General features: G+C 46.5%; 15 non-coding genes and 1 pseudogene across 15 annotated transcripts; all 16 read right to left on the bottom strand.

Annotated features, from left to right (window-relative positions):
• Positions 1–583: 583 nt before the first annotated feature.
• On the bottom strand, positions 584–774 carry LOC142264719 (U2 spliceosomal RNA). Its single transcript, XR_012731172.1, has one exon. It is a non-coding gene; the product is annotated as a U2 spliceosomal RNA (small nuclear RNA).
• A 1387-nt stretch (positions 775–2161) lies between these two features.
• LOC142264718 (U2 spliceosomal RNA) lies at positions 2162–2352 on the bottom strand. The gene has a single exon (XR_012731171.1). It is a non-coding gene; the product is annotated as a U2 spliceosomal RNA (small nuclear RNA).
• A 1387-nt stretch (positions 2353–3739) lies between these two features.
• Positions 3740–3930, bottom strand: LOC142264717 (U2 spliceosomal RNA). The gene has a single exon (XR_012731170.1). It is a non-coding gene; the product is annotated as a U2 spliceosomal RNA (small nuclear RNA).
• A 1387-nt stretch (positions 3931–5317) lies between these two features.
• LOC142264680 (U2 spliceosomal RNA) lies at positions 5318–5508 on the bottom strand. The gene has a single exon (XR_012731141.1). It is a non-coding gene; the product is annotated as a U2 spliceosomal RNA (small nuclear RNA).
• Positions 5509–6895: 1387 nt separating this feature from the next.
• Positions 6896–7086, bottom strand: LOC142264716 (U2 spliceosomal RNA). Its single transcript, XR_012731169.1, has one exon. It is a non-coding gene; the product is annotated as a U2 spliceosomal RNA (small nuclear RNA).
• A 1387-nt stretch (positions 7087–8473) lies between these two features.
• On the bottom strand, positions 8474–8664 carry LOC142264715 (U2 spliceosomal RNA). Its single transcript, XR_012731168.1, has one exon. It is a non-coding gene; the product is annotated as a U2 spliceosomal RNA (small nuclear RNA).
• A 1387-nt stretch (positions 8665–10051) lies between these two features.
• On the bottom strand, positions 10052–10242 carry LOC142264714 (U2 spliceosomal RNA). The gene has a single exon (XR_012731167.1). It is a non-coding gene; the product is annotated as a U2 spliceosomal RNA (small nuclear RNA).
• A 1387-nt stretch (positions 10243–11629) lies between these two features.
• LOC142264712 (U2 spliceosomal RNA) lies at positions 11630–11820 on the bottom strand. The gene has a single exon (XR_012731165.1). It is a non-coding gene; the product is annotated as a U2 spliceosomal RNA (small nuclear RNA).
• A 1387-nt stretch (positions 11821–13207) lies between these two features.
• Positions 13208–13398, bottom strand: LOC142264710 (U2 spliceosomal RNA). The gene has a single exon (XR_012731164.1). It is a non-coding gene; the product is annotated as a U2 spliceosomal RNA (small nuclear RNA).
• A 1387-nt stretch (positions 13399–14785) lies between these two features.
• On the bottom strand, positions 14786–14976 carry LOC142264709 (U2 spliceosomal RNA). The gene has a single exon (XR_012731163.1). It is a non-coding gene; the product is annotated as a U2 spliceosomal RNA (small nuclear RNA).
• A 1387-nt stretch (positions 14977–16363) lies between these two features.
• Positions 16364–16554, bottom strand: LOC142264708 (U2 spliceosomal RNA). Its single transcript, XR_012731162.1, has one exon. It is a non-coding gene; the product is annotated as a U2 spliceosomal RNA (small nuclear RNA).
• Positions 16555–17941: 1387 nt separating this feature from the next.
• Positions 17942–18132, bottom strand: LOC142264707 (U2 spliceosomal RNA). Its single transcript, XR_012731161.1, has one exon. It is a non-coding gene; the product is annotated as a U2 spliceosomal RNA (small nuclear RNA).
• A 1387-nt stretch (positions 18133–19519) lies between these two features.
• Positions 19520–19710, bottom strand: LOC142264706 (U2 spliceosomal RNA). Its single transcript, XR_012731160.1, has one exon. It is a non-coding gene; the product is annotated as a U2 spliceosomal RNA (small nuclear RNA).
• Positions 19711–21097: 1387 nt separating this feature from the next.
• On the bottom strand, positions 21098–21293 carry LOC142264688 (U2 spliceosomal RNA). The gene has a single exon (XR_012731148.1). It is a non-coding gene; the product is annotated as a U2 spliceosomal RNA (small nuclear RNA).
• Positions 21294–21990: 697 nt separating this feature from the next.
• On the bottom strand, positions 21991–22132 carry LOC142264695 (U2 spliceosomal RNA; annotated as a pseudogene).
• Positions 22133–23519: 1387 nt separating this feature from the next.
• LOC142264705 (U2 spliceosomal RNA) lies at positions 23520–23710 on the bottom strand. The gene has a single exon (XR_012731159.1). It is a non-coding gene; the product is annotated as a U2 spliceosomal RNA (small nuclear RNA).
• Between the last annotated feature and the right edge of the window lie 1194 nt (positions 23711–24904).

Here is a 24904-nt window from a genome sequence, read left to right as displayed (position 1 = left end):
CTTCGCAGTAGGTTGCAAACATTCATCACCCATGACTGTCCCCAATTGAGCTCAGAAGCTCAATGTCTATCATGACCTCTCTTTTAGAATGTCCAAGAGCAAGCAAACTATTCCTCCAGGAGAGGGCGCCAACAGACTACTAAAGAGATCATCATTACTCAAAGAAAACCCCAAAAACCAATGCATGATAGGAATAAACAGGTAACTTTCTTTGGAGTGGAAGCGGAGAGATCGCACCAGATGCCAATTCTAGATCTTATCACACCTGTGGTCACTGCAGCAGCAGGTGAATCCACTTTGTCCAAAAGGGATCTATTCCATTCAATTGCAAATGATCTAGATAAGACAGAGAACTGCAGCACGGGGACATAGCCGAGTTGGTCAGGTTGAGTGGTGATGAGTTTGCTATTTGGATGAATAAAGAAAGTCAAAAGTGTGAAAGATAAAAAACAAAAGGAGGAAGTGTGAAAAGTGAATGGGCCAAATTGAGGTGCATATGAAGACGTATGCTTTCTTCCAATTCATTAAATCGGGCTAATATGAATCAGGTGAATTGAGTTCTGCTTTTGGAAACTGGGTTAAGAAGGGGTGCACCGTTCCTGGAGGTACTGCAATACCAGGTCAATGCGTGGAGTGGACAGAGCAAGCTCTTTTTCCATCTCCCTGTTCTAAAAATCCATTTAATATATGGTCCCCAGATAGGGGACGTATCAGATATTAAACTGATAAGAACAGATACTACACTTGATCTTAGCCAAAAGGCCGAGAAGCGATAACCAGAATTGGTTTGGGCCTCGAGTGGCACCCTGGCCTATGCCGGACACATCTTAGGGAGAGAGAGCGAGAGGGAGACAAACCCACGCCTACACAAGACATTTTGTCACCCAAGCCAACCCTTGAAAAGGCTGCTTTGCAGAGCAAAAACAAGAAGAATGGTGCGTTTTGCAGCCGCCGCCCACTGCAATGAATCTGAATAACTCCTCCTTTAGGGCGCAAGCAACTCCCCTCCCCCTTGCAGTCTTTCCAATTCACGATACAAAAAGACGGACAGGACAGGTTGCCTGACTTTCCGTCACTGCCACCCTTTGCCATCCTTACCCGTAGAAAGCCCTTTCATCATCCCCAAACCCTAATCTTTTCCCTTTCCTTCCCAGCCCCCAAACCCTGCCCTCTGTACCTTTCTCACCACCCGCTTCCCTTCTCCTGTCATCCCCCTACCACCCGGGAAAAAAAGAGATTGCCCCCTCCTTCCACTAGCCCACCCTCCCACCCAAAGAACAACTTCTTCTGCGCAGCTTGTTTTCTAGGCAGCAGCGCTATTGTGATGTCATCGGGGGGCATTGTGACAAGCCGCCAGTGTTCCGTCTCTTCATGTTGTGCACAGTTCAAACGGAAAATACATCAACAGGCAGACTACAGAAAAGCTTACTATCAAAGGTTAGAGGGGGGCTTTCTCAGAGGGCTTTTTACAGTTTTTCTATTCCCAATTAGCCGTTTAAGTGTACTTATTGAAAGTAGTAATTCTTTCATAGGCCGCCCTTTCTTAGTATTTGACGTTCCTTATATTGCGGTATGAGGCTTCGCAGTAGGTTGCAAACATTCATCACCCATGACTGTCCCCAATTGAGCTCAGAAGCTCAATGTCTATCATGACCTCTCTTTTAGAATGTCCAAGAGCAAGCAAACTATTCCTCCAGGAGAGGGCGCCAACAGACTACTAAAGAGATCATCATTACTCAAAGAAAACCCCAAAAACCAATGCATGATAGGAATAAACAGGTAACTTTCTTTGGAGTGGAAGCGGAGAGATCGCACCAGATGCCAATTCTAGATCTTATCACACCTGTGGTCACTGCAGCAGCAGGTGAATCCACTTTGTCCAAAAGGGATCTATTCCATTCAATTGCAAATGATCTAGATAAGACAGAGAACTGCAGCACGGGGACATAGCCGAGTTGGTCAGGTTGAGTGGTGATGAGTTTGCTATTTGGATGAATAAAGAAAGTCAAAAGTGTGAAAGATAAAAAACAAAAGGAGGAAGTGTGAAAAGTGAATGGGCCAAATTGAGGTGCATATGAAGACGTATGCTTTCTTCCAATTCATTAAATCGGGCTAATATGAATCAGGTGAATTGAGTTCTGCTTTTGGAAACTGGGTTAAGAAGGGGTGCACCGTTCCTGGAGGTACTGCAATACCAGGTCAATGCGTGGAGTGGACAGAGCAAGCTCTTTTTCCATCTCCCTGTTCTAAAAATCCATTTAATATATGGTCCCCAGATAGGGGACGTATCAGATATTAAACTGATAAGAACAGATACTACACTTGATCTTAGCCAAAAGGCCGAGAAGCGATAACCAGAATTGGTTTGGGCCTCGAGTGGCACCCTGGCCTATGCCGGACACATCTTAGGGAGAGAGAGCGAGAGGGAGACAAACCCACGCCTACACAAGACATTTTGTCACCCAAGCCAACCCTTGAAAAGGCTGCTTTGCAGAGCAAAAACAAGAAGAATGGTGCGTTTTGCAGCCGCCGCCCACTGCAATGAATCTGAATAACTCCTCCTTTAGGGCGCAAGCAACTCCCCTCCCCCTTGCAGTCTTTCCAATTCACGATACAAAAAGACGGACAGGACAGGTTGCCTGACTTTCCGTCACTGCCACCCTTTGCCATCCTTACCCGTAGAAAGCCCTTTCATCATCCCCAAACCCTAATCTTTTCCCTTTCCTTCCCAGCCCCCAAACCCTGCCCTCTGTACCTTTCTCACCACCCGCTTCCCTTCTCCTGTCATCCCCCTACCACCCGGGAAAAAAAGAGATTGCCCCCTCCTTCCACTAGCCCACCCTCCCACCCAAAGAACAACTTCTTCTGCGCAGCTTGTTTTCTAGGCAGCAGCGCTATTGTGATGTCATCGGGGGGCATTGTGACAAGCCGCCAGTGTTCCGTCTCTTCATGTTGTGCACAGTTCAAACGGAAAATACATCAACAGGCAGACTACAGAAAAGCTTACTATCAAAGGTTAGAGGGGGGCTTTCTCAGAGGGCTTTTTACAGTTTTTCTATTCCCAATTAGCCGTTTAAGTGTACTTATTGAAAGTAGTAATTCTTTCATAGGCCGCCCTTTCTTAGTATTTGACGTTCCTTATATTGCGGTATGAGGCTTCGCAGTAGGTTGCAAACATTCATCACCCATGACTGTCCCCAATTGAGCTCAGAAGCTCAATGTCTATCATGACCTCTCTTTTAGAATGTCCAAGAGCAAGCAAACTATTCCTCCAGGAGAGGGCGCCAACAGACTACTAAAGAGATCATCATTACTCAAAGAAAACCCCAAAAACCAATGCATGATAGGAATAAACAGGTAACTTTCTTTGGAGTGGAAGCGGAGAGATCGCACCAGATGCCAATTCTAGATCTTATCACACCTGTGGTCACTGCAGCAGCAGGTGAATCCACTTTGTCCAAAAGGGATCTATTCCATTCAATTGCAAATGATCTAGATAAGACAGAGAACTGCAGCACGGGGACATAGCCAAGTTGGTCAGGTTGAGTGGTGATGAGTTTGCTATTTGGATGAATAAAGAAAGTCAAAAGTGTGAAAGATAAAAAACAAAAGGAGGAAGTGTGAAAAGTGAATGGGCCAAATTGAGGTGCATATGAAGACGTATGCTTTCTTCCAATTCATTAAATCGGGCTAATATGAATCAGGTGAATTGAGTTCTGCTTTTGGAAACTGGGTTAAGAAGGGGTGCACCGTTCCTGGAGGTACTGCAATACCAGGTCAATGCGTGGAGTGGACAGAGCAAGCTCTTTTTCCATCTCCCTGTTCTAAAAATCCATTTAATATATGGTCCCCAGATAGGGGACGTATCAGATATTAAACTGATAAGAACAGATACTACACTTGATCTTAGCCAAAAGGCCGAGAAGCGATAACCAGAATTGGTTTGGGCCTCGAGTGGCACCCTGGCCTATGCCGGACACATCTTAGGGAGAGAGAGCGAGAGGGAGACAAACCCACGCCTACACAAGACATTTTGTCACCCAAGCCAACCCTTGAAAAGGCTGCTTTGCAGAGCAAAAACAAGAAGAATGGTGCGTTTTGCAGCCGCCGCCCACTGCAATGAATCTGAATAACTCCTCCTTTAGGGCGCAAGCAACTCCCCTCCCCCTTGCAGTCTTTCCAATTCACGATACAAAAAGACGGACAGGACAGGTTGCCTGACTTTCCGTCACTGCCACCCTTTGCCATCCTTACCCGTAGAAAGCCCTTTCATCATCCCCAAACCCTAATCTTTTCCCTTTCCTTCCCAGCCCCCAAACCCTGCCCTCTGTACCTTTCTCACCACCCGCTTCCCTTCTCCTGTCATCCCCCTACCACCCGGGAAAAAAAGAGATTGCCCCCTCCTTCCACTAGCCCACCCTCCCACCCAAAGAACAACTTCTTCTGCGCAGCTTGTTTTCTAGGCAGCAGCGCTATTGTGATGTCATCGGGGGGCATTGTGACAAGCCGCCAGTGTTCCGTCTCTTCATGTTGTGCACAGTTCAAACGGAAAATACATCAACAGGCAGACTACAGAAAAGCTTACTATCAAAGGTTAGAGGGGGGCTTTCTCAGAGGGCTTTTTACAGTTTTTCTATTCCCAATTAGCCGTTTAAGTGTACTTATTGAAAGTAGTAATTCTTTCATAGGCCGCCCTTTCTTAGTATTTGACGTTCCTTATATTGCGGTATGAGGCTTCGCAGTAGGTTGCAAACATTCATCACCCATGACTGTCCCCAATTGAGCTCAGAAGCTCAATGTCTATCATGACCTCTCTTTTAGAATGTCCAAGAGCAAGCAAACTATTCCTCCAGGAGAGGGCGCCAACAGACTACTAAAGAGATCATCATTACTCAAAGAAAACCCCAAAAACCAATGCATGATAGGAATAAACAGGTAACTTTCTTTGGAGTGGAAGCGGAGAGATCGCACCAGATGCCAATTCTAGATCTTATCACACCTGTGGTCACTGCAGCAGCAGGTGAATCCACTTTGTCCAAAAGGGATCTATTCCATTCAATTGCAAATGATCTAGATAAGACAGAGAACTGCAGCACGGGGACATAGCCGAGTTGGTCAGGTTGAGTGGTGATGAGTTTGCTATTTGGATGAATAAAGAAAGTCAAAAGTGTGAAAGATAAAAAACAAAAGGAGGAAGTGTGAAAAGTGAATGGGCCAAATTGAGGTGCATATGAAGACGTATGCTTTCTTCCAATTCATTAAATCGGGCTAATATGAATCAGGTGAATTGAGTTCTGCTTTTGGAAACTGGGTTAAGAAGGGGTGCACCGTTCCTGGAGGTACTGCAATACCAGGTCAATGCATGGAGTGGACAGAGCAAGCTCTTTTTCCATCTCCCTGTTCTAAAAATCCATTTAATATATGGTCCCCAGATAGGGGACGTATCAGATATTAAACTGATAAGAACAGATACTACACTTGATCTTAGCCAAAAGGCCGAGAAGCGATAACCAGAATTGGTTTGGGCCTCGAGTGGCACCCTGGCCTATGCCGGACACATCTTAGGGAGAGAGAGCGAGAGGGAGACAAACCCACGCCTACACAAGACATTTTGTCACCCAAGCCAACCCTTGAAAAGGCTGCTTTGCAGAGCAAAAACAAGAAGAATGGTGCGTTTTGCAGCCGCCGCCCACTGCAATGAATCTGAATAACTCCTCCTTTAGGGCGCAAGCAACTCCCCTCCCCCTTGCAGTCTTTCCAATTCACGATACAAAAAGACGGACAGGACAGGTTGCCTGACTTTCCGTCACTGCCACCCTTTGCCATCCTTACCCGTAGAAAGCCCTTTCATCATCCCCAAACCCTAATCTTTTCCCTTTCCTTCCCAGCCCCCAAACCCTGCCCTCTGTACCTTTCTCACCACCCGCTTCCCTTCTCCTGTCATCCCCCTACCACCCGGGAAAAAAAGAGATTGCCCCCTCCTTCCACTAGCCCACCCTCCCACCCAAAGAACAACTTCTTCTGCGCAGCTTGTTTTCTAGGCAGCAGCGCTATTGTGATGTCATCGGGGGGCATTGTGACAAGCCGCCAGTGTTCCGTCTCTTCATGTTGTGCACAGTTCAAACGGAAAATACATCAACAGGCAGACTACAGAAAAGCTTACTATCAAAGGTTAGAGGGGGGCTTTCTCAGAGGGCTTTTTACAGTTTTTCTATTCCCAATTAGCCGTTTAAGTGTACTTATTGAAAGTAGTAATTCTTTCATAGGCCGCCCTTTCTTAGTATTTGACGTTCCTTATATTGCGGTATGAGGCTTCGCAGTAGGTTGCAAACATTCATCACCCATGACTGTCCCCAATTGAGCTCAGAAGCTCAATGTCTATCATGACCTCTCTTTTAGAATGTCCAAGAGCAAGCAAACTATTCCTCCAGGAGAGGGCGCCAACAGACTACTAAAGAGATCATCATTACTCAAAGAAAACCCCAAAAACCAATGCATGATAGGAATAAACAGGTAACTTTCTTTGGAGTGGAAGCGGAGAGATCGCACCAGATGCCAATTCTAGATCTTATCACACCTGTGGTCACTGCAGCAGCAGGTGAATCCACTTTGTCCAAAAGGGATCTATTCCATTCAATTGCAAATGATCTAGATAAGACAGAGAACTGCAGCACGGGGACATAGCCGAGTTGGTCAGGTTGAGTGGTGATGAGTTTGCTATTTGGATGAATAAAGAAAGTCAAAAGTGTGAAAGATAAAAAACAAAAGGAGGAAGTGTGAAAAGTGAATGGGCCAAATTGAGGTGCATATGAAGACGTATGCTTTCTTCCAATTCATTAAATCGGGCTAATATGAATCAGGTGAATTGAGTTCTGCTTTTGGAAACTGGGTTAAGAAGGGGTGCACCGTTCCTGGAGGTACTGCAATACCAGGTCAATGCGTGGAGTGGACAGAGCAAGCTCTTTTTCCATCTCCCTGTTCTAAAAATCCATTTAATATATGGTCCCCAGATAGGGGACGTATCAGATATTAAACTGATAAGAACAGATACTACACTTGATCTTAGCCAAAAGGCCGAGAAGCGATAACCAGAATTGGTTTGGGCCTCGAGTGGCACCCTGGCCTATGCCGGACACATCTTAGGGAGAGAGAGCGAGAGGGAGACAAACCCACGCCTACACAAGACATTTTGTCACCCAAGCCAACCCTTGAAAAGGCTGCTTTGCAGAGCAAAAACAAGAAGAATGGTGCGTTTTGCAGCCGCCGCCCACTGCAATGAATCTGAATAACTCCTCCTTTAGGGCGCAAGCAACTCCCCTCCCCCTTGCAGTCTTTCCAATTCACGATACAAAAAGACGGACAGGACAGGTTGCCTGACTTTCCGTCACTGCCACCCTTTGCCATCCTTACCCGTAGAAAGCCCTTTCATCATCCCCAAACCCTAATCTTTTCCCTTTCCTTCCCAGCCCCCAAACCCTGCCCTCTGTACCTTTCTCACCACCCGCTTCCCTTCTCCTGTCATCCCCCTACCACCCGGGAAAAAAAGAGATTGCCCCCTCCTTCCACTAGCCCACCCTCCCACCCAAAGAACAACTTCTTCTGCGCAGCTTGTTTTCTAGGCAGCAGCGCTATTGTGATGTCATCGGGGGGCATTGTGACAAGCCGCCAGTGTTCCGTCTCTTCATGTTGTGCACAGTTCAAACGGAAAATACATCAACAGGCAGACTACAGAAAAGCTTACTATCAAAGGTTAGAGGGGGGCTTTCTCAGAGGGCTTTTTACAGTTTTTCTATTCCCAATTAGCCGTTTAAGTGTACTTATTGAAAGTAGTAATTCTTTCATAGGCCGCCCTTTCTTAGTATTTGACGTTCCTTATATTGCGGTATGAGGCTTCGCAGTAGGTTGCAAACATTCATCACCCATGACTGTCCCCAATTGAGCTCAGAAGCTCAATGTCTATCATGACCTCTCTTTTAGAATGTCCAAGAGCAAGCAAACTATTCCTCCAGGAGAGGGTGCCAACAGACTACTAAAGAGATCATCATTACTCAAAGAAAACCCCAAAAACCAATGCATGATAGGAATAAACAGGTAACTTTCTTTGGAGTGGAAGCGGAGAGATCGCACCAGATGCCAATTCTAGATCTTATCACACCTGTGGTCACTGCAGCAGCAGGTGAATCCACTTTGTCCAAAAGGGATCTATTCCATTCAATTGCAAATGATCTAGATAAGACAGAGAACTGCAGCACGGGGACATAGCCGAGTTGGTCAGGTTGAGTGGTGATGAGTTTGCTATTTGGATGAATAAAGAAAGTCAAAAGTGTGAAAGATAAAAAACAAAAGGAGGAAGTGTGAAAAGTGAATGGGCCAAATTGAGGTGCATATGAAGACGTATGCTTTCTTCCAATTCATTAAATCGGGCTAATATGAATCAGGTGAATTGAGTTCTGCTTTTGGAAACTGGGTTAAGAAGGGGTGCACCGTTCCTGGAGGTACTGCAATACCAGGTCAATGCGTGGAGTGGACAGAGCAAGCTCTTTTTCCATCTCCCTGTTCTAAAAATCCATTTAATATATGGTCCCCAGATAGGGGACGTATCAGATATTAAACTGATAAGAACAGATACTACACTTGATCTTAGCCAAAAGGCCGAGAAGCGATAACCAGAATTGGTTTGGGCCTCGAGTGGCACCCTGGCCTATGCCGGACACATCTTAGGGAGAGAGAGCGAGAGGGAGACAAACCCACGCCTACACAAGACATTTTGTCACCCAAGCCAACCCTTGAAAAGGCTGCTTTGCAGAGCAAAAACAAGAAGAATGGTGCGTTTTGCAGCCGCCGCCCACTGCAATGAATCTGAATAACTCCTCCTTTAGGGCGCAAGCAACTCCCCTCCCCCTTGCAGTCTTTCCAATTCACGATACAAAAAGACGGACAGGACAGGTTGCCTGACTTTCCGTCACTGCCACCCTTTGCCATCCTTACCCGTAGAAAGCCCTTTCATCATCCCCAAACCCTAATCTTTTCCCTTTCCTTCCCAGCCCCCAAACCCTGCCCTCTGTACCTTTCTCACCACCCGCTTCCCTTCTCCTGTCATCCCCCTACCACCCGGGAAAAAAAGAGATTGCCCCCTCCTTCCACTAGCCCACCCTCCCACCCAAAGAACAACTTCTTCTGCGCAGCTTGTTTTCTAGGCAGCAGCGCTATTGTGATGTCATCGGGGGGCATTGTGACAAGCCGCCAGTGTTCCGTCTCTTCATGTTGTGCACAGTTCAAACGGAAAATACATCAACAGGCAGACTACAGAAAAGCTTACTATCAAAGGTTAGAGGGGGGCTTTCTCAGAGGGCTTTTTACAGTTTTTCTATTCCCAATTAGCCGTTTAAGTGTACTTATTGAAAGTAGTAATTCTTTCATAGGCCGCCCTTTCTTAGTATTTGACGTTCCTTATATTGCGGTATGAGGCTTCGCAGTAGGTTGCAAACATTCATCACCCATGACTGTCCCCAATTGAGCTCAGAAGCTCAATGTCTATCATGACCTCTCTTTTAGAATGTCCAAGAGCAAGCAAACTATTCCTCCAGGAGAGGGCGCCAACAGACTACTAAAGAGATCATCATTACTCAAAGAAAACCCCAAAAACCAATGCATGATAGGAATAAACAGGTAACTTTCTTTGGAGTGGAAGCGGAGAGATCGCACCAGATGCCAATTCTAGATCTTATCACACCTGTGGTCACTGCAGCAGCAGGTGAATCCACTTTGTCCAAAAGGGATCTATTCCATTCAATTGCAAATGATCTAGATAAGACAGAGAACTGCAGCACGGGGACATAGCCGAGTTGGTCAGGTTGAGTGGTGATGAGTTTGCTATTTGGATGAATAAAGAAAGTCAAAAGTGTGAAAGATAAAAAACAAAAGGAGGAAGTGTGAAAAGTGAATGGGCCAAATTGAGGTGCATATGAAGACGTATGCTTTCTTCCAATTCATTAAATCGGGCTAATATGAATCAGGTGAATTGAGTTCTGCTTTTGGAAACTGGGTTAAGAAGGGGTGCACCGTTCCTGGAGGTACTGCAATACCAGGTCAATGCGTGGAGTGGACAGAGCAAGCTCTTTTTCCATCTCCCTGTTCTAAAAATCCATTTAATATATGGTCCCCAGATAGGGGACGTATCAGATATTAAACTGATAAGAACAGATACTACACTTGATCTTAGCCAAAAGGCCGAGAAGCGATAACCAGAATTGGTTTGGGCCTCGAGTGGCACCCTGGCCTATGCCGGACACATCTTAGGGAGAGAGAGCGAGAGGGAGACAAACCCACGCCTACACAAGACATTTTGTCACCCAAGCCAACCCTTGAAAAGGCTGCTTTGCAGAGCAAAAACAAGAAGAATGGTGCGTTTTGCAGCCGCCGCCCACTGCAATGAATCTGAATAACTCCTCCTTTAGGGCGCAAGCAACTCCCCTCCCCCTTGCAGTCTTTCCAATTCACGATACAAAAAGACGGACAGGACAGGTTGCCTGACTTTCCGTCACTGCCACCCTTTGCCATCCTTACCCGTAGAAAGCCCTTTCATCATCCCCAAACCCTAATCTTTTCCCTTTCCTTCCCAGCCCCCAAACCCTGCCCTCTGTACCTTTCTCACCACCCGCTTCCCTTCTCCTGTCATCCCCCTACCACCCGGGAAAAAAAGAGATTGCCCCCTCCTTCCACTAGCCCACCCTCCCACCCAAAGAACAACTTCTTCTGCGCAGCTTGTTTTCTAGGCAGCAGCGCTATTGTGATGTCATCGGGGGGCATTGTGACAAGCCGCCAGTGTTCCGTCTCTTCATGTTGTGCACAGTTCAAACGGAAAATACATCAACAGGCAGACTACAGAAAAGCTTACTATCAAAGGTTAGAGGGGGGCTTTCTCAGAGGGCTTTTTACAGTTTTTCTATTCCCAATTAGCCGTTTAAGTGTACTTATTGAAAGTAGTAATTCTTTCATAGGCCGCCCTTTCTTAGTATTTGACGTTCCTTATATTGCGGTATGAGGCTTCGCAGTAGGTTGCAAACATTCATCACCCATGACTGTCCCCAATTGAGCTCAGAAGCTCAATGTCTATCATGACCTCTCTTTTAGAATGTCCAAGAGCAAGCAAACTATTCCTCCAGGAGAGGGCGCCAACAGACTACTAAAGAGATCATCATTACTCAAAGAAAACCCCAAAAACCAATGCATGATAGGAATAAACAGGTAACTTTCTTTGGAGTGGAAGCGGAGAGATCGCACCAGATGCCAATTCTAGATCTTATCACACCTGTGGTCACTGCAGCAGCAGGTGAATCCACTTTGTCCAAAAGGGATCTATTCCATTCAATTGCAAATGATCTAGATAAGACAGAGAACTGCAGCACGGGGACATAGCCGAGTTGGTCAGGTTGAGTGGTGATGAGTTTGCTATTTGGATGAATAAAGAAAGTCAAAAGTGTGAAAGATAAAAAACAAAAGGAGGAAGTGTGAAAAGTGAATGGGCCAAATTGAGGTGCATATGAAGACGTATGCTTTCTTCCAATTCATTAAATCGGGCTAATATGAATCAGGTGAATTGAGTTCTGCTTTTGGAAACTGGGTTAAGAAGGGGTGCACCGTTCCTGGAGGTACTGCAATACCAGGTCAATGCGTGGAGTGGACAGAGCAAGCTCTTTTTCCATCTCCCTGTTCTAAAAATCCATTTAATATATGGTCCCCAGATAGGGGACGTATCAGATATTAAACTGATAAGAACAGATACTACACTTGATCTTAGCCAAAAGGCCGAGAAGCGATAACCAGAATTGGTTTGGGCCTCGAGTGGCACCCTGGCCTATGCCGGACACATCTTAGGGAGAGAGAGCGAGAGGGAGACAAACCCACGCCTACACAAGACATTTTGTCACCCAAGCCAACCCTTGAAAAGGCTGCTTTGCAGAGCAAAAACAAGAAGAATGGTGCGTTTTGCAGCCGCCGCCCACTGCAATGAATCTGAATAACTCCTCCTTTAGGGCGCAAGCAACTCCCCTCCCCCTTGCAGTCTTTCCAATTCACGATACAAAAAGACGGACAGGACAGGTTGCCTGACTTTCCGTCACTGCCACCCTTTGCCATCCTTACCCGTAGAAAGCCCTTTCATCATCCCCAAACCCTAATCTTTTCCCTTTCCTTCCCAGCCCCCAAACCCTGCCCTCTGTACCTTTCTCACCACCCGCTTCCCTTCTCCTGTCATCCCCCTACCACCCGGGAAAAAAAGAGATTGCCCCCTCCTTCCACTAGCCCACCCTCCCACCCAAAGAACAACTTCTTCTGCGCAGCTTGTTTTCTAGGCAGCAGCGCTATTGTGATGTCATCGGGGGGCATTGTGACAAGCCGCCAGTGTTCCGTCTCTTCATGTTGTGCACAGTTCAAACGGAAAATACATCAACAGGCAGACTACAGAAAAGCTTACTATCAAAGGTTAGAGGGGGGCTTTCTCAGAGGGCTTTTTACAGTTTTTCTATTCCCAATTAGCCGTTTAAGTGTACTTATTGAAAGTAGTAATTCTTTCATAGGCCGCCCTTTCTTAGTATTTGACGTTCCTTATATTGCGGTATGAGGCTTCGCAGTAGGTTGCAAACATTCATCACCCATGACTGTCCCCAATTGAGCTCAGAAGCTCAATGTCTATCATGACCTCTCTTTTAGAATGTCCAAGAGCAAGCAAACTATTCCTCCAGGAGAGGGCGCCAACAGACTACTAAAGAGATCATCATTACTCAAAGAAAACCCCAAAAACCAATGCATGATAGGAATAAACAGGTAACTTTCTTTGGAGTGGAAGCGGAGAGATCGCACCAGATGCCAATTCTAGATCTTATCACACCTGTGGTCACTGCAGCAGCAGGTGAATCCACTTTGTCCAAAAGGGATCTATTCCATTCAATTGCAAATGATCTAGATAAGACAGAGAACTGCAGCACGGGGACATAGCCGAGTTGGTCAGGTTGAGTGGTGATGAGTTTGCTATTTGGATGAATAAAGAAAGTCAAAAGTGTGAAAGATAAAAAACAAAAGGAGGAAGTGTGAAAAGTGAATGGGCCAAATTGAGGTGCATATGAAGACGTATGCTTTCTTCCAATTCATTAAATCGGGCTAATATGAATCAGGTGAATTGAGTTCTGCTTTTGGAAACTGGGTTAAGAAGGGGTGCACCGTTCCTGGAGGTACTGCAATACCAGGTCAATGCGTGGAGTGGACAGAGCAAGCTCTTTTTCCATCTCCCTGTTCTAAAAATCCATTTAATATATGGTCCCCAGATAGGGGACGTATCAGATATTAAACTGATAAGAACAGATACTACACTTGATCTTAGCCAAAAGGCCGAGAAGCGATAACCAGAATTGGTTTGGGCCTCGAGTGGCACCCTGGCCTATGCCGGACACATCTTAGGGAGAGAGAGCGAGAGGGAGACAAACCCACGCCTACACAAGACATTTTGTCACCCAAGCCAACCCTTGAAAAGGCTGCTTTGCAGAGCAAAAACAAGAAGAATGGTGCGTTTTGCAGCCGCCGCCCACTGCAATGAATCTGAATAACTCCTCCTTTAGGGCGCAAGCAACTCCCCTCCCCCTTGCAGTCTTTCCAATTCACGATACAAAAAGACGGACAGGACAGGTTGCCTGACTTTCCGTCACTGCCACCCTTTGCCATCCTTACCCGTAGAAAGCCCTTTCATCATCCCCAAACCCTAATCTTTTCCCTTTCCTTCCCAGCCCCCAAACCCTGCCCTCTGTACCTTTCTCACCACCCGCTTCCCTTCTCCTGTCATCCCCCTACCACCCGGGAAAAAAAGAGATTGCCCCCTCCTTCCACTAGCCCACCCTCCCACCCAAAGAACAACTTCTTCTGCGCAGCTTGTTTTCTAGGCAGCAGCGCTATTGTGATGTCATCGGGGGGCATTGTGACAAGCCGCCAGTGTTCCGTCTCTTCATGTTGTGCACAGTTCAAACGGAAAATACATCAACAGGCAGACTACAGAAAAGCTTACTATCAAAGGTTAGAGGGGGGCTTTCTCAGAGGGCTTTTTACAGTTTTTCTATTCCCAATTAGCCGTTTAAGTGTACTTATTGAAAGTAGTAATTCTTTCATAGGCCGCCCTTTCTTAGTATTTGACGTTCCTTATATTGCGGTATGAGGCTTCGCAGTAGGTTGCAAACATTCATCACCCATGACTGTCCCCAATTGAGCTCAGAAGCTCAATGTCTATCATGACCTCTCTTTTAGAATGTCCAAGAGCAAGCAAACTATTCCTCCAGGAGAGGGCGCCAACAGACTACTAAAGAGATCATCATTACTCAAAGAAAACCCCAAAAACCAATGCATGATAGGAATAAACAGGTAACTTTCTTTGGAGTGGAAGCGGAGAGATCGCACCAGATGCCAATTCTAGATCTTATCACACCTGTGGTCACTGCAGCAGCAGGTGAATCCACTTTGTCCAAAAGGGATCTATTCCATTCAATTGCAAATGATCTAGATAAGACAGAGAACTGCAGCACGGGGACATAGCCGAGTTGGTCAGGTTGAGTGGTGATGAGTTTGCTATTTGGATGAATAAAGAAAGTCAAAAGTGTGAAAGATAAAAAACAAAAGGAGGAAGTGTGAAAAGTGAATGGGCCAAATTGAGGTGCATATGAAGACGTATGCTTTCTTCCAATTCATTAAATCGGGCTAATATGAATCAGGTGAATTGAGTTCTGCTTTTGGAAACTGGGTTAAGAAGGGGTGCACCGTTCCTGGAGGTACTGCAATACCAGGTCAATGCGTGGAGTGGACAGAGCAAGCTCTTTTTCCATCTCCCTGTTCTAAAAATCCATTTAATATATGGTCCCCAGATAGGGGACGTATCAGATATTAAACTGATAAGAACAGATACTACACTTGATCTTAGCCAAAAGGCCGAGAAGCGATAACCAGAATTGGTTTGGGCCTCGAGTGGCACCCTGGCCTATGCCGGACACATCTTAGGGAGAGAGAGCGAGAGGGAGACAAACCCACGCCTACACAAGACATTTTGTCACCCAAGCCAACCCTTGAAAAGGCTGCTTTGCAGAGCAAAAACAAGAAGAATGGTGCGTTTTGCAGCCGCCGCCCACTGCAATGAATCTGAATAACTCCTCCTTTAGGGCGCAAGCAACTCCCCTCCCCCTTGCAGTCTTTCCAATTCACGATACAAAAAGACGGACAGGACAGGTTGCCTGACTTTCCGTCACTGCCACCCTTTGCCATCCTTACCCGTAGAAAGCCCTTTCATCATCCCCAAACCCTAATCTTTTCCCTTTCCTTCCCAGCCCCCAAACCCTGCCCTCTGTACCTTTCTCACCACCCGCTTCCCTTCTCCTGTCATCCCCCTACCACCCGGGAAAAAAAGAGATTGCCCCCTCCTTCCACTAGCCCACCCTCCCACCCAAAGAACAACTTCTTCTGCGCAGCTTGTTTTCTAGGCAGCAGCGCTATTGTGATGTCATCGGGGGGCATTGTGACAAGCCGCCAGTGTTCCGTCTCTTCATGTTGTGCACAGTTCAAACGGAAAATACATCAACAGGCAGACTACAGAAAAGCTTACTATCAAAGGTTAGAGGGGGGCTTTCTCAGAGGGCTTTTTACAGTTTTTCTATTCCCAATTAGCCGTTTAAGTGTACTTATTGAAAGTAGTAATTCTTTCATAGGCCGCCCTTTCTTAGTATTTGACGTTCCTTATATTGCGGTATGAGGCTTCGCAGTAGGTTGCAAACATTCATCACCCATGACTGTCCCCAATTGAGCTCAGAAGCTCAATGTCTATCATGACCTCTCTTTTAGAATGTCCAAGAGCAAGCAAACTATTCCTCCAGGAGAGGGCGCCAACAGACTACTAAAGAGATCATCATTACTCAAAGAAAACCCCAAAAACCAATGCATGATAGGAATAAACAGGTAACTTTCTTTGGAGTGGAAGCGGAGAGATCGCACCAGATGCCAATTCTAGATCTTATCACACCTGTGGTCACTGCAGCAGCAGGTGAATCCACTTTGTCCAAAAGGGATCTATTCCATTCAATTGCAAATGATCTAGATAAGACAGAGAACTGCAGCACGGGGACATAGCCGAGTTGGTCAGGTTGAGTGGTGATGGGTTTGCTATTTGGATGAATAAAGAAAGTCAAAAGTGTGAAAGATAAAAAACAAAAGGAGGAAGTGTAAAAAGTGAATGGGCCAAATTGAGGTGCATATGAAGACGTATGCTTTCTTCCAATTCATTAAATCGGGCTAATATGAATCAGGTGAATTGAGTTCTGCTTTTGGAAACTGGGTTAAGAAGGGGTGCACCGTTCCTGGAGGTACTGCAATACCAGGTCAATGCGTGGAGTGGACAGAGCAAGCTCTTTTTCCATCTCCCTGTTCTAAAAATCCATTTAATATATGGTCCCCAGATAGGGGACGTATCAGATATTAAACTGATAAGAACAGATACTACACTTGATCTTAGCCAAAAGGCCGAGAAGCGATAACCAGAATTGGTTTGGGCCTCGAGTGGCACCCTGGCCTATGCCGGACACATCTTAGGGAGAGAGAGCGAGAGGGAGACAAACCCACGCCTACACAAGACATTTTGTCACCCAAGCCAACCCTTGAAAAGGCTGCTTTGCAGAGCAAAAACAAGAAGAATGGTGCGTTTTGCAGCCGCCGCCCACTGCAATGAATCTGAATAACTCCTCCTTTAGGGCGCAAGCAACTCCCCTCCCCCTTGCAGTCTTTCCAATTCACGATACAAAAAGACGGACAGGACAGGTTGCCTGACTTTCCGTCACTGCCACCCTTTGCCATCCTTACCCGTAGAAAGCCCTTTCATCATCCCCAAACCCTAATCTTTTCCCTTTCCTTCCCAGCCCCCAAACCCTGCCCTCTGTACCTTTCTCACCACCCGCTTCCCTTCTCCTGTCATCCCCCTACCACCCGGGAAAAAAAGAGATTGCCCCCTCCTTCCACTAGCCCACCCTCCCACCCAAAGAACAACTTCTTCTGCGCAGCTTGTTTTCTAGGCAGCAGCGCTATTGTGATGTCATCGGGGGGCATTGTGACAAGCCGCCAGTGTTCCGTCTCTTCATGTTGTGCACAGTTCAAACGGAAAATACATCAACAGGCAGACTACAGAAAAGCTTACTATCAAAGGTTAGAGGGGGGCTTTCTCAGAGGGCTTTTTACAGTTTTTCTATTCCCAATTAGCCGTTTAAGTGTACTTATTGAAAGTAGTAATTCTTTCATAGGCCGCCCTTTCTTAGTATTTGACGTTCCTTATATTGCGGTATGAGGCTTCGCAGTAGGTTGCAAACATTCATCACCCATGACTGTCCCCAATTGAGCTCAGAAGCTCAATGTCTATCATGACCTCTCTTTTAGAATGTCCAAGAGCAAGCAAACTATTCCTCCAGGAGAGGGCGCCAACAGACTACTAAAGAGATCATCATTACTCAAAGAAAACCCCAAAAACCAATGCATGATAGGAATAAACAGGTAACTTTCTTTGGAGTGGAAGCGGAGAGATCGCACCAGATGCCAATTCTAGATCTTATCACACCTGTGGTCACTGCAGCAGCAGGTGAATCCACTTTGTCCAAAAGGGATCTATTCCATTCAATTGCAAATGATCTAGATAAGACAGAGAACTGCAGCACGGGGACATAGCCGAGTTGGTCAGGTTGAGTGGTGATGAGTTTGCTATTTGGATGAATAAAGAAAGTCAAAAGTGTGAAAGATAAAAAACAAAAGGAGGAAGTGTGAAAAGTGAATGGGCCAAATTGAGGTGCATATGAAGACGTATGCTTTCTTCCAATTCATTAAATCGGGCTAATATGAATCAGGTGAATTGAGTTCTGCTTTTGGAAACTGGGTTAAGAAGGGGTGCACCGTTCCTGGAGGTACTGCAATACCAGGTCAATGCGTGGAGTGGACAGAGCAAGCTCTTTTTCCATCTCCCTGTTCTAAAAATCCATTTAATATATGGTCCCCAGATAGGGGACGTATCAGATATTAAACTGATAAGAACAGATACTACACTTGATCTTAGCCAAAAGGCCGAGAAGCGATAACCAGAATTGGTTTGGGCCTCGAGTGGCACCCTGGCCTATGCCGGACACATCTTAGGGAGAGAGAGCGAGAGGGAGACAAACCCACGCCTACACAAGACATTTTGTCACCCAAGCCAACCCTTGAAAAGGCTGCTTTGCAGAGCAAAAACAAGAAGAATGGTGCGTTTTGCAGCCGCCGCCCACTGCAATGAATCTGAATAACTCCTCCTTTAGGGCGCAAGCAACTCCCCTCCCCCTTGCAGTCTTTCCAATTCACGATACAAAAAGACGGACAGGACAGGTTGCCTGACTTTCCGTCACTGCCACCCTTTGCCATCCTTACCCGTAGAAAGCCCTTTCATCATCCCCAAACCCTAATCTTTTCCCTTTCCTTCCCAGCCCCCAAACCCTGCCCTCTGTACCTTTCTCACCACCCGCTTCCCTTCTCCTGTCATCCCCCTACCACCCGGGAAAAAAAGAGATTGCCCCCTCCTTCCACTAGCCCACCCTCCCACCCAAAGAACAACTTCTTCTGCGCAGCTTGTTTTCTAGGCAGCAGCGCTATTGTGATGTCATCGGGGGGCATTGTGACAAGCCGCCAGTGTTCCGTCTCTTCATGTTGTGCACAGTTCAAACGGAAAATACATCAACAGGCAGACTACAGAAAAGCTTACTATCAAAGGTTAGAGGGGGGCTTTCTCAGAGGGCTTTTTACAGTTTTTCTATTCCCAATTAGCCGTTTAAGTGTACTTATTGAAAGTAGTAATTCTTTCATAGGCCGCCCTTTCTTAGTATTTGACGTTCCTTATATTGCGGTATGAGGCTTCGCAGTAGGTTGCAAACATTCATCACCCATGACTGTCCCCAATTGAGCTCAGAAGCTCAATGTCTATCATGACCTCTCTTTTAGAATGTCCAAGAGCAAGCAAACTATTCCTCCAGGAGAGGGCGCCAACAGACTACTAAAGAGATCATCATTACTCAAAGAAAACCCCAAAAACCAATGCATGATAGGAATAAACAGGTAACTTTCTTTGGAGTGGAAGCGGAGAGATCGCACCAGATGCCAATTCTAGATCTTATCACACCTGTGGTCACTGCAGCAGCAGGTGAATCCACTTTGTCCAAAAGGGATCTATTCCATTCAATTGCAAATGATCTAGATAAGACAGAGAACTGCAGCACGGGGACATAGCCGAGTTGGTCAGGTTGAGTGGTGATGAGTTTGCTATTTGGATGAATAAAGAAAGTCAAAAGTGTGAAAGATAAAAAACAAAAGGAGGAAGTGTGAAAAGTGAATGGGCCAAATTGAGGTGCATATGAAGACGTATGCTTTCTTCCAATTCATTAAATCGGGCTAATATGAATCAGGTGAATTGAGTTCTGCTTTTGGAAACTGGGTTAAGAAGGGGTGCACCGTTCCTGGAGGTACTGCAATACCAGGTCAATGCGTGGAGTGGACAGAGCAAGCTCTTTTTCCATCTCCCTGTTCTAAAAATCCATTTAATATATGGTCCCCAGATAGGGGACGTATCAGATATTAAACTGATAAGAACAGATACTACACTTGATCTTAGCCAAAAGGCCGAGAAGCGATAACCAGAATTGGTTTGGGCCTCGAGTGGCACCCTGGCCTATGCCGGACACATCTTAGGGAGAGAGAGCGAGAGGGAGACAAACCCACGCCTACACAAGACATTTTGTCACCCAAGCCAACCCTTGAAAAGGCTGCTTTGCAGAGCAAAAACAAGAAGAATGGTGCGTTTTGCAGCCGCCGCCCACTGCAATGAATCTGAATAACTCCTCCTTTAGGGCGCAAGCAACTCCCCTCCCCCTTGCAGTCTTTCCAATTCACGATACAAAAAGACGGACAGGACAGGTTGCCTGACTTTCCGTCACTGCCACCCTTTGCCATCCTTACCCGTAGAAAGCCCTTTCATCATCCCCAAACCCTAATCTTTTCCCTTTCCTTCCCAGCCCCCAAACCCTGCCCTCTGTACCTTTCTCACCACCCGCTTCCCTTCTCCTGTCATCCCCCTACCACCCGGGAAAAAAAGAGATTGCCCCCTCCTTCCACTAGCCCACCCTCCCACCCAAAGAACAACTTCTTCTGCGCAGCTTGTTTTCTAGGCAGCAGCGCTATTGTGATGTCATCGGGGGGCATTGTGACAAGCCGCCAGTGTTCCGTCTCTTCATGTTGTGCACAGTTCAAACGGAAAATACATCAACAGGCAGACTACAGAAAAGCTTACTATCAAAGGTTAGAGGGGGGCTTTCTCAGAGGGCTTTTTACAGTTTTTCTATTCCCAATTAGCCGTTTAAGTGTACTTATTGAAAGTAGTAATTCTTTCATAGGCCGCCCTTTCTTAGTATTTGACGTTCCTTATATTGCGGTATGAGGCTTCGCAGTAGGTTGCAAACATTCATCACCCATGACTGTCCCCAATTGAGCTCAGAAGCTCAATGTCTATCATGACCTCTCTTTTAGAATGTCCAAGAGCAAGCAAACTATTCCTCCAGGAGAGGGCGCCAACAGACTACTAAAGAGATCATCATTACTCAAAGAAAACCCCAAAAACCAATGCATGATAGGAATAAACAGGTAACTTTCTTTGGAGTGGAAGCGGAGAGATCGCACCAGATGCCAATTCTAGATCTTATCACACCTGTGGTCACTGCAGCAGCAGGTGAATCCACTTTGTCCAAAAGGGATCTATTCCATTCAATTGCAAATGATCTAGATAAGACAGAGAACTGCAGCACGGGGACATAGCCGAGTTGGTCAGGTTGAGTGGTGATGAGTTTGCTATTTGGATGAATAAAGAAAGTCAAAAGTGTGAAAGATAAAAAACAAAAGGAGGAAGTGTGAAAAGTGAATGGGCCAAATTGAGGTGCATATGAAGACGTATGCTTTCTTCCAATTCATTAAATCGGGCTAATATGAATCAGGTGAATTGAGTTCTGCTTTTGGAAACTGGGTTAAGAAGGGGTGCACCGTTCCTGGAGGTACTGCAATACCAGGTCAATGCGTGGAGTGGACAGAGCAAGCTCTTTTTCCATCTCCCTGTTCTAAAAATCCATTTAATATATGGTCCCCAGATAGGGGACGTATCAGATATTAAACTGATAAGAACAGATTTTGATTTAATGAAGCTTTCCAAAGCACCGCAAAAAATGCATGACCGAAGTCACACCAAAAACAGTGCAAAGGCTAGGATTCGTGTGGACCCCTCCGTGAGGAGAGGGTCCCCAAAAATCAACCCCGTCCCTCCGAGCCAGAAGGCCACAGCAAGGGTCAGGGATCTTCGGTGCTCCCCCAAGCCGAAGCCTGGTTGAGCCTTGTCGTTGCTCCCAGCGTCCACCCAGGCATCTTACCCAAGTGGAGTAGAGAGCTACTAGTTGTTGGTTTCGCAGCCGAAACTGCCCGGACCGTCAACCGGTGTTGGTTTCTCAGCCCAAGGCTAACCGGACCTCCAACCGGGTGTTGGTTTCTCAGCCGAAGCTGACCCGGACCTCCAACCGGGTGTTGGTTTCTCAGCCGAAGCTGACCCGGACCTCCAACCGGGTGTTGGTTTCTCAGCCGAAGCTGACCCGGACCTCCAACCGGGTGTTGGTTTCTCAGCCCAAAGCTGAACGGACCTCCGACCATGATTATAAAAATTTCCCTTCCTAGCCAGAAGGCCGGGATAGAGCAATATGCTCAGAAAGTATGAAAGGGCAAGGTACGGTGTGCTACAGAGCCCAAGGCTTGCCGGGGTCCAAAGCCAGCAAGCTCAGACTCACTCCAGGGTCGTCAATCCTGGGGCACATTGCACCATAGCCCCCACACTTACTCAGTCTAATAGCCTCGATCCTGGTAGGGCCATGGTTTCCTCTAGATGGATATACTATCCTCCCAAAGTACTAACAAGCGCAACCTTCCAGTGTGCATTGCATCATTGTACTAAGGTGGCCGGAGCCTTAAACCACCTTTTCGAACGATACTACACTTGATCTTAGCCAAAAGGCCGAGAAGCGATAACCAGAATTGGTTTGGGCCTCGAGTGGCACCCTGGCCTATGCCGGACACATCTTAGGGAGAGAGAGCGAGAGGGAGACAAACCCACGCCTACACAAGACATTTTGTCACCCAAGCCAACCCTTGAAAAGGCTGCTTTGCAGAGCAAAAACAAGAAGAATGGTGCGTTTTGCAGCCGCCGCCCACTGCAATGAATCTGAATAACTCCTCCTTTAGGGCGCAAGCAACTCCCCTCCCCCTTGCAGTCTTTCCAATTCACGATACAAAAAGACGGACAGGACAGGTTGCCTGACTTTCCGTCACTGCCACCCTTTGCCATCCTTACCCGTAGAAAGCCCTTTCATCATCCCCAAACCATAATCTTTTCCCTTTCCTTCCCAGCCCCCAAACCCTGCCCTCTGTACCTTTCTCACCACCCGCTTCCCTTCTCCTGTCATCCCCCTACCACCCGGGAAAAAAAGAGATTGCCCCCTCCTTCCACTAGCCCACCCTCCCACCCAAAGAACAACTTCTTCTGCGCAGCTTGTTTTCTAGGCAGCAGCGCTATTGTGATGTCATCGGGGGGCATTGTGACAAGCCGCCAGTGTTCCGTCTCTTCATGTTGTGCACAGTTCAAACGGAAAATACATCAACAGGCAGACTACAGAAAAGCTTACTATCAAAGGTTAGAGGGGGGCTTTCTCAGAGGGCTTTTTACAGTTTTTCTATTCCCAATTAGCCGTTTAAGTGTACTTATTGAAAGTAGTAATTCTTTCATAGGCCGCCCTTTCTTAGTATTTGACGTTCCTTATATTGCGGTATGAGGCTTCGCAGTAGGTTGCAAACATTCATCACCCATGACTGTCCCCAATTGAGCTCAGAAGCTCAATGTCTATCATGACCTCTCTTTTAGAATGTCCAAGAGCAAGCAAACTATTCCTCCAGGAGAGGGCGCCAACAGACTACTAAAGAGATCATCATTACTCAAAGAAAACCCCAAAAACCAATGCATGATAGGAATAAACAGGTAACTTTCTTTGGAGTGGAAGCGGAGAGATCGCACCAGATGCCAATTCTAGATCTTATCACACCTGTGGTCACTGCAGCAGCAGGTGAATCCACTTTGTCCAAAAGGGATCTATTCCATTCAATTGCAAATGATCTAGATAAGACAGAGAACTGCAGCACGGGGACATAGCCGAGTTGGTCAGGTTGAGTGGTGATGAGTTTGCTATTTGGATGAATAAAGAAAGTCAAAAGTGTGAAAGATAAAAAACAAAAGGAGGAAGTGTGAAAAGTGAATGGGCCAAATTGAGGTGCATATGAAGACGTATGCTTTCTTCCAATTCATTAAATCGGGCTAATATGAATCAGGTGAATTGAGTTCTGCTTTTGGAAACTGGGTTAAGAAGGGGTGCACCGTTCCTGGAGGTACTGCAATACCAGGTCAATGCGTGGAGTGGACAGAGCAAGCTCTTTTTCCATCTCCCTGTTCTAAAAATCCATTTAATATATGGTCCCCAGATAGGGGACGTATCAGATATTAAACTGATAAGAACAGATACTACACTTGATCTTAGCCAAAAGGCCGAGAAGCGATAACCAGAATTGGTTTGGGCCTCGAGTGGCACCCTGGCCTATGCCGGACACATCTTAGGGAGAGAGAGCGAGAGGGAGACAAACCCACGCCTACACAAGACATTTTGTCACCCAAGCCAACCCTTGAAAAGGCTGCTTTGCAGAGCAAAAACAAGAAGAATGGTGCGTTTTGCAGCCGCCGCCCACTGCAATGAATCTGAATAACTCCTCCTTTAGGGCGCAAGCAACTCCCCTCCCCCCTGCAGTCTTTCCAATTCACGATACAAAAAGACGGACAGGACAGGTTGCCTGACTTTCCGTCACTGCCACCCTTTGCCATCCTTACCCGTAGAAAGCCCTTTCATCATCCCCAAACCCTAATCTTTTCCCTTTCCTTCCCAGCCCCCAAACCCTGCCCTCTGTACCTTTCTCACCACCCGCTTCCCTTCTCCTGTCATCCCCCTACCACCCGGGAAAAAAAGAGATTGCCCCCTCCTTCCACTAGCCCACCCTCCCACCCAAAGAACAACTTCTTCTGCGCAGCTTGTTTTCTAGGCAGCAGCGCTATTGTGATGTCATCGGGGGGCATTGTGACAAGCCGCCAGTGTTCCGTCTCTTCATGTTGTGCACAGTTCAAACGGAAAATACATCAACAGGCAGACTACAGAAAAGCTTACTATCAAAGGTTAGAGGGGGGCTTTCTCAGAGGGCTTTTTACAGTTTTTCTATTCCCAATTAGCCGTTTAAGTGTACTTATTGAAAGTAGTAATTCTTTCATAGGCCGCCCTTTCTTAGTATTTGACGTTCCTTATATTGCGGTATGAGGCTTCGCAGTAGGTTGCAAACATTCATCACCCATGACTGTCCCCAATTGAGCTCAGAAGCTCAATGTCTATCATGACCTCTCTTTTAGAATGTCCAAGAGCAAGCAAACTATTCCTCCAGGAGAGGGCGCCAACAGACTACTAAAGAGATCATCATTACTCAAAGAAAACCCCAAAAACCAATGCATGATAGGAATAAACAGGTAACTTTCTTTGGAGTGGAAGCGGAGAGATCGCACCAGATGCCAATTCTAGATCTTATCACACCTGTGGTCACTGCAGCAGCAGGTGAATCCACTTTGTCCAAAAGGGATCTATTCCATTCAATTGCAAATGATCTAGATAAGACAGAGAACTGCAGCACGGGGACATAGCCGAGTTGGTCAGGTTGA

Source organism: Anomaloglossus baeobatrachus, unplaced genomic scaffold (assembly GCF_048569485.1).
Source record: "Anomaloglossus baeobatrachus isolate aAnoBae1 unplaced genomic scaffold, aAnoBae1.hap1 Scaffold_2681, whole genome shotgun sequence".
Lineage (NCBI taxonomy): Eukaryota > Metazoa > Chordata > Amphibia > Anura > Aromobatidae > Anomaloglossus > Anomaloglossus baeobatrachus.
Note: the sequence above shows the minus strand (reverse complement) of the source record. Positions and strands in the feature narration are given on the sequence as shown.